The sequence below is a fragment of the Mus musculus genome, chromosome 2 (assembly GCF_000001635.26).
Source record: "Mus musculus strain C57BL/6J chromosome 2, GRCm38.p6 C57BL/6J".
Taxonomy (NCBI): domain Eukaryota; kingdom Metazoa; phylum Chordata; class Mammalia; order Rodentia; family Muridae; genus Mus; species Mus musculus.
This window is the reverse complement of record NC_000068.7, coordinates 143,991,152-144,003,511: the sequence shown is the minus strand read 5'-3', so window position 1 is coordinate 144,003,511 and position 12,360 is coordinate 143,991,152. Positions and strand designations below refer to the sequence as shown.

The window sequence follows — 12,360 nt, the reverse complement described above, 5'->3', positions numbered from 1 at the left end:
AGAGCTCAGGGTGTATTATAAAATGGCTGACTTTTTAAAAAGGACGAAAGTGAAGTTTGAATCACCATTGATAGTTAGAAGTTCTCTGTCGTTGGAGGTAGGACTGTGGGCCAGTAAAATGTGTTGATCAGAGTGGACTTTTGCAAAAAGCTCTGAGGAGAGGGCGGTGCTGCTGATGCTCTTCACCAGAAAGCCAAGTGGAAAAGCAGCTCCTACCTGGGCAGGGAAGGGGGTGCTGAGCAGGCCTTCCCAACCGAGCCCTCCTACCTGGGATTTTACAAAATTGAAAGAATGGACACTTCCTGGTTAGAGTGCTGGTCTAGCTCCAGGAGTTTGTGATAGGGAGGCATCCCTACAGGATTTCCTATGGCCTCATCCCCAATCTACAGTGGAGTACAACATTCCCCTGTCTATGAGGGATACTTCCCTAGATCCCCATTAGATGCCTAAAGTTGCAGATAATGCTGGACCCTATGTGTACTTCGTTTTTTCCTTTAGATACTTATTAAATCAAATTTACAAATTAGGTACTGTGAGCAATAAACAAGAAAAATTTAATGATAAAGTTGTAACAATATACAGTAATAAAGTTATCTGAGTGTCCTACAGAAATCATACTACACTGAACCCACATTTCTGGTAAGGAAGTGAGGTCATCCCATACCTCCATGGTAGTGAGTCACCTGGCTGGCCAGCGGTTATTGAAGCCTCCTAAAGGAAAGCCATAGATGAAGAGGGACTCGTGTGTCCAGCCCTGAATTGTTTCTCTGGCCCAGCTGGCCTTTTAGTCATGTGGCAATAATCTTTCTTTTAAATTTAAAACCCAGTGAACTATGATCTCGTTTAGCTGTGAGTGGCAGTTGTGGCAGATATCATGGAAGGGGCACCATGTTTCTGGTGATAGAGGTTCTTTAGGCCAGTCTTCTGACTTGGACAAATTCTGCATAAAAGATTTTAAAATGCCTCCTGAAAAGCATAGGTTGGCCCAGAAGATTCCTAAGAAGCTCGTAAGTAGGGTATCCAGGAGGCCAGAAACTGCCCTGTAGAGCTTTTAGCAAACTTGACAAACAGTAGTATAACTAGGGACAAAGGGCAGAGATCAGTGTGGGTAGAATGATAGGAAATGATCCTAACAGTTTCATCCACCAAGGCCTATGGAACCTTTAGGAGGAAAAAAGATTGGCATTAAACATTTCTCTGTCCAGGGTGTAACTGAATGGTTGGTTCCTGCTTAACAAATTGAGGAGGCCATGGGTTCCGTCCTCCACATGGCAGAAAAGAAACAAAACAAAAAAAACAGAATTTTTTTTTTTTTTTTTTTAATATATACCCTAGAGCTGCTAGGATGGGGGGACACAGCCTGAAAGTGGAAATCACAAGTCTCTCATTCAGGTCTTATGACATGCTGAGAAGTTCAAGCCCATTTCAGATTCTGTACTTTAGAGGTGACCGGACAGTGCTTCTAGGCCTGTCCTTTAGTATTTAAAGGATCACACTTATTTCCTGGACTTCCAGAACCCCAAGGCATGATTGTAAGAGAAACGTGCGACATTTTGTGGACAGAGACCAGCAGTAACAGCCCTATGCATGAGTACATGAGATAGCACTTACTGTGCTGAAAGTAATAGGCCAGGTTTAAAATATCTACAAGTAACACATTTGAAAAGGGGCCAAATACAACTTATAGGTATAAAAAGTTTAATAAATATATGACAGCTGGATCCAGTAGCTGATTAGATCAGAACAGAATTGGAAGGTGGAGCAGAAGAAAATTCCTAGACTTCACTAGAGAGCCCCGACAGACAGGTGGCTTATAGGAGCAGTGGAGAAGCAGGGGGAGCAGACTGAGTGGTGTGTCAGGTTACAGTTCTGGGGGGCGGGGGGAGAGTGGAACAACCAGGGTAGCTGATAATCTTAGAGATGAGATACCCATCTTTTCAAAAATCCCCAAACAACCCAAACAGAGTAAAAACAAGTCTACATGGAGGTAGTTCATAATGTGACTAGAGGAAAAACTCAGCAGTAGGGGAGAAGATCGTTTTAAGGCAGAATCAAGACTGTTCCCAGATCATTGGGAAACTGGGAGGAAAGCGAGGCAGAGAGGAAAGGCGTGAGGGAAGTAGGGGTTAGTATGTAGATGGTCTTTAGCAAGTGATGTTAGTGAGTCTGAAAAACTGAGATCAAATGCAGAAAGACTGTAAAGGCAGAGGGAAGGAATTAGTGGGACAGGAAAAAAGTTTTAACTTTTATGACCCCTTAATGCTGACTTTTTTCAAAGGTTGCCACTAAAAAATTAAAAGAATGGGTTACTTTTATAATACTAGAAGGAGAAACAAAACATTCAGAATTAATCAACAAAGACAAAGACAAAAAGTAGCCCAGGACAGATGGGAAACTAATGTTAGATAAAATACAGATTGAAACTCAAGTGTATTAACATTCATATTAAATGTCAATTGCCCAAATACTTCAGTGAAAGCATACAGATAGTTTGTGCTGAATATTAAAAATGCAGCTATTGTACTGTCACAGATGCAGTTGCTACAGAAACACCACTAAAAGAAAGCCTGCGTGCATGTGTTGGTGTTGTGTGCTAGCCTGGGATAGTCTGAGCTACATAGAGAAGACCATCCCCTCCCCTGCCCAGTCTTAAAAGAACAGAAAGAAAACCGATGTTGTAGCGGTATTCTGAGAGTAGAGTTCAAGGCAGGAAAAAGGCACGTGGTGGTCATGTAGCAACTTTTTGGCTGAGATCAGGTGTAAAAGTATTCCAGAGGGGTCAATGCAACAACTTAGGCATTTTAACTTCTTTTTTTAAGATTTATTTATTTTTATTTGTATGAGTGCACTGTAGCTGTCTCCAGACACACACCAGAAGAGTGCATTGGACCCCATTACAGATGGTTGTGAGCCACCATGTGGTTGCTGGGAATTGAACTCAGGACCTCTGGAAGAGCAGTCAGTGCTCTTAACCTCTGAGCCTTCTCTCCAGCCTGCATTTTTACTTTTAAATCAGTTATTATTGTGTGTGTACATGGTGAGAAGACAACTTGAAGGTATGAGTTCTCTCCCTCTGCTGTGGGCTCCAGGGATCAAACAGCTTGCCAGGCTTGCACAGTGAGTGCCTTTACCTGCTGAAGCCTTTCACTGGCCCTGTGTTAACTTTTGAATTAACATAATCTCAATGTTTAAAGTGAAAATGGTCAGAAATACTTAGGAAATGGTTTAATTTATAACCACAGTAAAGAAATTTCAGTGATCCTATAACTAATCAACAACTTTGGATCAACTAGTGAAGAAGGCAGTCTGTATGTGACTATATAAAAATAAATCCACAGTTGCATAACACACTTTATAGTGTTCAGATGTCTGTGTCCAGGGCCTTACAGTCACTCCAGTTAATTCAGAAATAGGAATAAAAAGATAAGTAGAAAATCACCGTGTATTTGGAAATTTGAAAATACTTCTGTTTGTAGGTCATAAAGTAGGGAAATATAAAATGTTTTGACAGCAATAAAGAAAATGCTATGTATTAAATTTGTAGTATATAACTGAAATATTTTCTGACAGATTAATAACTTTAAATACATTCAAAGAGGGAAGAAGAAAATTATTGAGCAATGCATCTATCTTGGTGCTGTTTATGCTAACTAGGATAAAAAGCAATTTCTTTAACCTGATAAAAGTCAGAATAAGCCCGAGTCTGTCTTGATGTAGTAGAAGGAAGAACAGAGGAAATAGAACACAAACATGCAGCAGGGCCAAAGCAGGGCCACAGGCCTCCATAGAAGAGATGATGGGCATTGGCAGATGTCAAGCAAAACCATGAGCAAGGGACAAACAAGCAACACAAAGTACATAGAATGGGTCTTCCCTATGGATGCAAACGTTGAAAGGACAAGTGGTATTTATGAAGAGCACACTATTTTATTTGTTTCTTTGTTTATTTAAATTAATACCATTGGTGCTTTTCTAAAACAGCCAGGTGCAATGACACACAGCTGTGTCCCGAACATTTGGAAGGCTGAGGTTGAAAAGGTCTTGAGGCCAGTCTAGGCTATGTATCAGTCTATGTGTCAGTCTAGGCTATGTATCAGTCTATGTATCAGTCTAGGCTATGTATCAGTCTATGTATCAGTCTAGGCTATGTAGTCTTAAACACAGGGGAAGGGGAGAAGGAAGATACATTACTCATCATATGCAGCTTGTTTTTACAGGTTAAAATGACAAAAATTTTGCAAGTTGTGACAACACTGATATATTTTTAGAAAATCCAACTTACCAGTACTAAACATAGGCGAGAGAAAATTGAATATTGCTGTAGTCAGAAGGAAATGGATCCACAAATAAGACTCATAATGAAAATACCAGGCCAAATGCTTCTACTGGTTTGCCCTACCAAGCATGTAAAGAGTTAACATTCTATTTTTTCCTCATACTTAGGAGAGAGACAGCGGGTTTGGTTATAGAGCTGTTCACTCTGATGTCAGCTAACCTTGTTCTATAGGAACATTCCTAAGAGTCAAAGCCATACCCAGCAGTGCATAGAACGACAAAGTGATGTGCATCCTGGGACTGCCAACTTACTTTAGTGTTGAGAAATAAGTGTATGTCCATCTCCCATTCTGACAGGTTACAAGAGTAGACTAGTGTAATCATCTTAACAGATACAAGAAAATATATGATGGACCTCGCCACGGGCTCATGCGCACTAGGGACAAAAAGCAGCTTCTCTAACCTGGAAAGGATTTCTGCAGTCAGTCAGTAAGCAGCACTTCCGTGAAGCACCTACAGTTGTCCCTTTGACATGAGGAAAGACTGCTGTCCTGCTCTTTGGTGTTGCAGTGGAGGTCATACTCCGTAGAAACTCAGGGGACAAAGAGCAGAGCATGTCAAGGTTAGGAAAAAAGGAACAAACTGGTTTTATATGATTACAGATACAGAAAACTTAAAAAAAATCTAAAGCTGGGTCACTAGAATTAGAATTGCTCAGGAAAACAGTAACCACTACAAGATCATTCACACATTTGCATGCCAGCAACAGACACGGAACCTTAGTGACCATTTGCAGGAGTATAAAACTGAAGAAAAAGAAACAAATCTCCGGCAGCATGAAAAACATTTTATTCTCCATCAGGATACCTGTAGTTTTCTCTTTGGAAGTATTGATATGAGTGCTGGCTAACAAACCCTGATAGAGTATTTAGTAGTCCTGCCACAGCTCTGTCGACTGAAGTCTGATATTGTCTAGTGGAGTGCCGTCTGGTCTCTATGTTCTGGGAATAAATGTGTACTACAGTGAGAAAGCTGGGTGGACCAGTTGTCTATTTTGAGGATCCTTGATTTTGCGGTGTTGGCCTGTTGTCTTCCTTAATTAAGTGGGAGCTGGTGGCTTCTTGTAAACTCCCAGAGGATTTAGGTCTATTCACATACCTACTTTTTCAAATACTTTTTAAAAGGGAAACACAAAAGCTTGTTAGTTTTTAAAAAAATTTTCCCCTCAGGCATAGAAATTGAATCCGAAATGGGTGATGATTAAGCAAGGCTTATATTAGAATATATTTCTATTTTTAGTGGCTCAACTCTTTAAAATGAATGGCATTGTTTCTTTAAAGTAGGAAGTTACTTTTAACATGTGAAATAAATTATTTCAAAAATCCTACTTTTAGTTGCTACATTTTCTCTGTTTTAAAGAAACACGTTACATTTAAACTTTTAGATGCCAGGCTCTAATGCTTCTTTGAAAATACTAGTTAATGTTAATGGGCGTTGCACTTTATAGGGAGCAAAGAGATCGCAGGATAGTGAGGGGAGTGACTGAACCCAATCTAACCTGACTTAGGGATATTAGTGGGGTGTGGGCAGCTGATGGGACAGGTGATCTTCTGAAGGGCTTACCCTCCAAGAGCGGTCAGGCAGCTTTCTGGATTGTCGCGAGAGATGTACAGTTCACTGACACTCATCTTGACAGTTGCTCTCATCCTGTAGTCTTCTAAACTAATGGAGAACAAGCAGTTTTACACAAACCGCCCCAGTGCACGGGAGTGAAGGGAGGCTGACCCTAAGCCCACTCCATGAGAACCTAGTGGCCTGCCTGCTACCCAGGCGACCACAGCGAGAGTGACCTGATTTCTCTTACTTCGAAGATCAAATCTAGAGATGTTATTTAAAAAGAATTTCTGTCAAATGTTTCTGTTTCAGATACCCATAGTTAAACATGGTCTAAAATTATTAAATGGAAAATTCTAGAAAGTAACGAGTTACTCTCACATTTTCTGTCATTCTCATAGCATCAAGAGCTGTCACAGGATGAGAATTGTCCTGTTATGAGGTATATACACTACTTGCCCCTGAGTCGGGGTTATCAGATACACTATGGTAGAATTGTATGGCCAATCATTTAATTATGGCATCAATGCTGTCAGTGGTATTATACTATTATAATTATTTTATTGTTGTTTTTGCCTTTTACTGTGCCTAGTTTATAAGTTAAACTTTATCATAGGTATATGTGTATTTGAGGAAACATACTGTATATGATGTATAGGATTCAGTACTATATATCAGGATTCCTTTGGACTCTTGAAACTTAGTTCTAGCAGATAAAAGGGAGCTACTACATTATAATTCAATATATTTCACATTAAAGGAGAAAAATGTCAGATGATGTGAAAAACAGTTGCCCAAATTCAGTGCTCATTTTTAAAAAGGTAACTGAGAAGATAGTAGCATACACCTCTTAACTGGAGGAAAGGGTTTTACCAACTATGTGATAGTAAGGCCTGAGGAGTGGGGATGCAGGAACCTGCTAAAGAGGCTCCTGCTATCAGTTCTGCTCAGAACTAAGGTAATGCAGCACAGAGAGCAAGAAATAGGACTCCCCCCCCCCCCCGCACAGATAGTTTTCTACCAAGAAAATGAAAGCAAATCTATAAGCTGCAATTTGACAAGAGGTTAGCATAATAAAAGCTGGGTGAATGGTACATATATAAACATGGATTTACTGGTGGTATGTAGCTGAGAGAATAATTCACAAAATGTGCATTTTCACTTGGATATTACAAAAAGCAGTAATTTTGACATCACAAAAACATGGAAGGCTTTCATGAAGAAAAATCATAAAAATTTCTAAAAGCTTGAAATAAAACATTGACACCAGTGTAATGCTGTATTAGAGTTGCTCATTGATGGTAGTCCCTGTGGTTACAATGTCAGCCCTCCCATGTTTATGTAAATTCTGCATGGTTCAAATTAAAGCTCAATGGAGATTCTGAAAGATGGGGTATAGGCTAAAACTTGACATTAATACAGGGCTTAAGTAAATACACAGGTGGAGCACAGTCTAGAATCCATGAGAGCACCCATCTGTGTACACAAGGAAGGAGGAAACCAGGTAGGGTGTGATGCTGGCAATAAAGCCAATGATGACCGCTGCCTGTCATCTACCAAAAGAAGCACCAGTGAGCTCATCCAGGGCTCTTGGGCAGGTGAGTGTGCTACCTCTGAGCTCCATGTCCAGCTCTCATACTAAAGTTTGTGGAAGGAAGTAATTGTGGACTGTGATTCTGTCTCAGTGGTCACCTCTAGGAACTTACTTCGAATGGCATGAGTCAGGATTATGAGAGAGGTCCTTTATTCTGGTGAACATGTCACTCCAATTCTTTGTGAGTAGCGTAGACTTTAAAACAAAAGCATGTAAAGGGTATGGCTGTCTGCATGTCATAGGCGCTCAAAGGAATGAGCCAGTCCTTGTACCTGTATGAGTTTCAAAATAGAGATGAGTTAAACATTGCCAGATGTCACCCTGTAAAATACCCTTTACTTACATAGTAGTTACATATGTAAAACAATTTATTTTGTTTGTATGTATGTATATATATCTATGTATACATATATATATATGTATACACACACATATATGTATAGATAGATAGATAGATAAAACATAAGCACGAACACAAGTAATAAGTGTTCTTTTCAAGAACATTGGCCTTTTTTTTTTAAGAACATTGGCCTTTTTGGAAGAGACGAATGCACGCAAAGTCAGTCTGGAAAATGTTAGTATTGATACACCTGACTGGTGGGTGGGGAAGTACTTCTATTTTTCTTCTCACACGTCTGTGTATCTGAGCTATTAACACAAGGTTACTGTCCTATTTCTGAAATGCTTAGACTAGAAGTATTTCAGATGTGGAGTTTTGTTTTTGCTTTTGAGATATTTTAGGGGTGAACCCAAGTCCAAACACTAATTTCATGATTCCTTTATACATCATGTACTTAAGTTTATCATTTTAAGGTACTTTCAAACAATGAACATTTACTATCTTTATGTGCATGTCTGTATGTCTGTGTGACTTTATGTGTACTGTGTACACGAAGGAGCTCATCAAGGCGAGAAGATGGTATTGGTGCTCTAACCCTGGGTCACAGGCAGTTGTGAGTTGCCATGTGGGTGCTGAGTCTTCACCCAGCTGGGGTGCTTTTGCACACCACCTTTACTAAGTGCAAAGGACCTTGTTCTTTTGTAGGAGCACTCGTTCTGAGCCACCTTTCTAGTTCCCAATTTTAACCATTGAGCCATCTCTTTAAGCCCCCAATTTTACATATTTTTTAATATGTCTGATTTAAATTTTTGTTTTTCGAGATAGGGCCTTGAACTCAAAATGTTCCTGTATCAGCATCCCGAGTGCCTCTGGGACTGTAGACATGTGTCCCACACTTGGCTCATGCTTGTGTTTTGTAGACATGTGTCCCACACTTGGCTCATGCTTGTGTTTTGTAGACATGTGTCCCACACTTGGCTCATGCTTGTGTTTTGTAGACATGTGTCCCACACTTGGCTCATGCTTGTGTTTTGTAGACATGTGTCCCACACTTGGCTCATGCTTGTGTTTTGTAGACATGTGTCCCACACTTGGCTCATGCTTGTGTTTTGTAGACATGTGTCCCACACTTGGCTCATGCTTGTGTTTTGTAGACATGTGTCCCACACTTGGCTCATGCTTGTGTTTTGTAGACATGTGTCCCACACTTGGCTCATGCTTGTGTTTTGTAGACATGTGTCCCACACTTGGCTCATGCTTGTGTTTTGTAGACATGTGTCCCACACTTGGCTCATGCTTGTGTTTTGTAGACATGTGTCCCACACTTGGCTCATGCTTGTGTTTTGTAGACATGTGTCCCACACTTGGCTCATGCTTGTGTTTTGTAGACATGTGTCCCACACTTGGCTCATGCTTGTGTTTTGTAGACATGTGTCCCACACTTGGCTCATGCTTGTGTTTTGTAGACATGTGTCCCACACTTGGCTCATGCTTGTGTTTTGTAGACATGTGTCCCACACTTGGCTCATGCTTGTGTTTTGTAGACATGTGTCCCACACTTGGCTCATGCTTGTGTTTTGTAGACATGTGTCCCACACTTGGCTCATGCTTGTGTTTTGTAGACATGTGTCCCACACTTGGCTCATGCTTGTGTTTTGTAGACATGTGTCCCACACTTGGCTCATGCTTGTGTTTTGTAGACATGTGTCCCACACTTGGCTCATGCTTGTGTTTTGTAGACATGTGTCCCACACTTGGCTCATGCTTGTGTTTTGACTGAGACCATTAGATAAACTTTGGTGAGAAATTTCCATTTTTGCACTATCTCTTTCTCCTAACATTAAGATTAGGCAAATTTAGACTTTTGGATTAGAAGTGCTTAATCTTTATATTAAAATATTAGGAGATGCCTATCTTGATAGAGTAAAACCCATTGCTGCCCTTTTTTTCCTTGGCAAGTCACCTTGGCTCAGGAATAGGTTTGGATTCTTGTCATCTTAGACCGTCTTCTACCTGATGGCTTCTGTGCACACCAGGTTGTCCACTGTAGAGCAGCTAGCTAGTGATAAGACAAATGGCAGGCTGTTGTTGAAGGTCCTTTCCTAAAATAGACCTGTATCCTAAGTACCAAATTGGGCTGAACTGGCTTTATCAGTTTGCATTTGAGTTAGAAGATACAGTCCATAGTCTACATCTGAAGAATTGAGAGCCCTCATTTCCTGTTGTTCCCTAAATCCTAAGACCAGAAGAAGCAGCATTCTTCTGGGATTAAAAATAGTAACAAGTTCCATTTAGCCAAGCCTAGGAGTGGTCCTTTGTCTTGGATAGCTTCCTATTTACTTCTTTCTCTGGGCCTTTATGAATTAGTCTTTCACTTTAAGTGTCTTAGCAATAGTAGGTACATAAAAGTACCTATTTCACAGAAGTTTCTAAAAATGACAGAATAGAAATTTCTGTGGTGAAGTTGTATGTAGGGTATGGGTGAGCAAACATCTGGTCTGAATCAGTCCACTAAGCATGGCCCAAGGGAGAGCCATTGAATAGATGCACTCTGGTCTCAGTACAGTGAGCAAGCTGCAAGCATGAACTCGAGGCTCTTGTAGGCAATACTAGACTGGGGGTTCAAGACTCTCCCAGGATGTGTTTGTATCTGAAACTCATGAGGTGGGGTTGGGGAAGGTGGAGGATTCCAGCTTACAATGAAGTCCACCATGAAGGTAAACTCAATTTGAAAGCAGAAGGTGATTTTTTTTTCCATTTCCATTTATTTGCTGCCTGCAGAGATACTGCCTTAGCTGTAAATGTTTCTGTGTGTTACTAAAGACTAGGCCTTTTCATTTTCCCATGAAAGCTTTCTTTAAAAAAAATTCTAACCCAGGAATTAATGGTAGGGATGTAATTTCTTTTTAAAGTTGCTCGTTCTGCAAAAGTTGGGAAGACACATTTATGCCGTTATAACCCTGCTCTGTGTGTGCTGCAGGGGAGAAATATTCTCCTGAGTTTGCTTACCTTGATTCTGAGCTCCCCATGGGGAATGTATTGGTGTGTCATGTTTGCCTACGTGGAGTCAGATTAAAGGCTGATTTTCCAACCTTGGCTGTTCGGTCTGAGCTGAGCAGTTGGAAGGTACGAGACTGCACAGAGCTCCGTAGTCCTCAGCTGAGAACAGGCCTTGCTTTATTGATGACCTTCACTGTGTCAGGGGCTGGTGACTGGTGCCAACTGCAACTCTACGAGAGGCCACCCCTTGAGTGCATAGTTGTCAGGAGACCACTTGGTATTTATGGAGCTGTGGCCTAATGTAGGGTCTACCTCAGGAAAAGGTCATGTTCTGGAGACTTTGTCATCTGGTTATACTGTATTTTGTGCATCTGAGCATATCTCTGTTGGCAGAGTTGAGTGGCCCTGTAAGGCCTTGTAGGAGTTTTAGTTGGGGGCTCTCTACCCCTGGAAGGGGTGATCAGCTGTATCACATACTTTGTCTCTGCCCTCCTGCACACAAAGCAGAGTCAGGGTGGGACAGATGCAAGTTTTTGTTTGGTTGGTTTGGTTTGGTTTTGGTTTTGGTTTTGGTTTTGGTTTTGGTTTTGGTTTTGGTTTTTCAAGACAGGGTTTCTCTGTGTAGCCCCTGTCTGTCCTGGAACTCACTCTGTAGACCAGGCTGGCCTCGAACTCAGAAATCCGCCTGTCTCTGCCTTCCAGATGCTAGGATTAAAGGTGTGCACTATGATACCCATCCTACTAGGAGTGAGTTCCTGGAAAGGCTTACTTTAACAACCTTCCTTGACTGTCACAAGTGGGGGTGCTCACCTTGGCTTTGGATCAGATGTCACTAGTGATTTATAGCTCGAAGTCAGAATCCATTTGAAATATGAGTGCTGCCATACCCAGGCTTCGTGTGTGTGTGTGTGTGTGTGTGTGTGTGTGTGTGTAGCCTGGCCTCAGATGTTGTTTGCTGAAGTGATGATAGGGACACAGATCCAGGTGATGGTCTATGGAAGAGTAAGAGTTACAGCAGCCACAGTAATCACTGTGGAGAATGTGTTAGCAAACCCTTGTCATGAGCATTTCAATCCTCCCTAAGAGTCTTGACAGGGTAACTCAAAAGAGTTTGCACCATGAGGAGAGTAAGTGTCGTAGAATATGATACTGAGGTATTTAAACAGTGCCCTTCTTTAAAATGTCCTAATGTCTGTCTGAAGTCCAACTTCCTTCCTTTTCCCCTGTTAAAGAGGAACATAAATTGCACTGACCAAGTGACCACAATGTCTAGAGAGCCTGGACACAGTGTCCTGGCCTTTTTTTTTTAACCTTTTCCCAATTATTCCTCTATCCCAACCATTCTCTTTAACACTGGAGTTCTTGGTCAGTCTTTGCTGATCCTCTTCAGAGGGGCAAGACTATTTCTCCTCTCCAGCTCTGGGGACAGAACGGATGATGGCATTGTAATGACTTAAAAGCTTGGTGAAGTGGAACTAAGTCTGGGCTGTCAGCCAGGAAGGGTGAGCCCAGTTCCCTCTGATCCTTTCTTTGCACT

The 12,360-nt window shown here is 41.2% G+C and overlaps 1 protein-coding gene across 4 annotated transcripts in view; it reads left to right on the top strand.

The window, feature by feature from the left end:
- The window catches only part of Rrbp1 (ribosome binding protein 1), a 63,902-nt gene that overhangs the window by 7,785 nt on the left and 43,757 nt on the right, over positions 1 to 12,360 (top strand). The gene's annotated exons all lie outside the window — the stretch shown is intronic.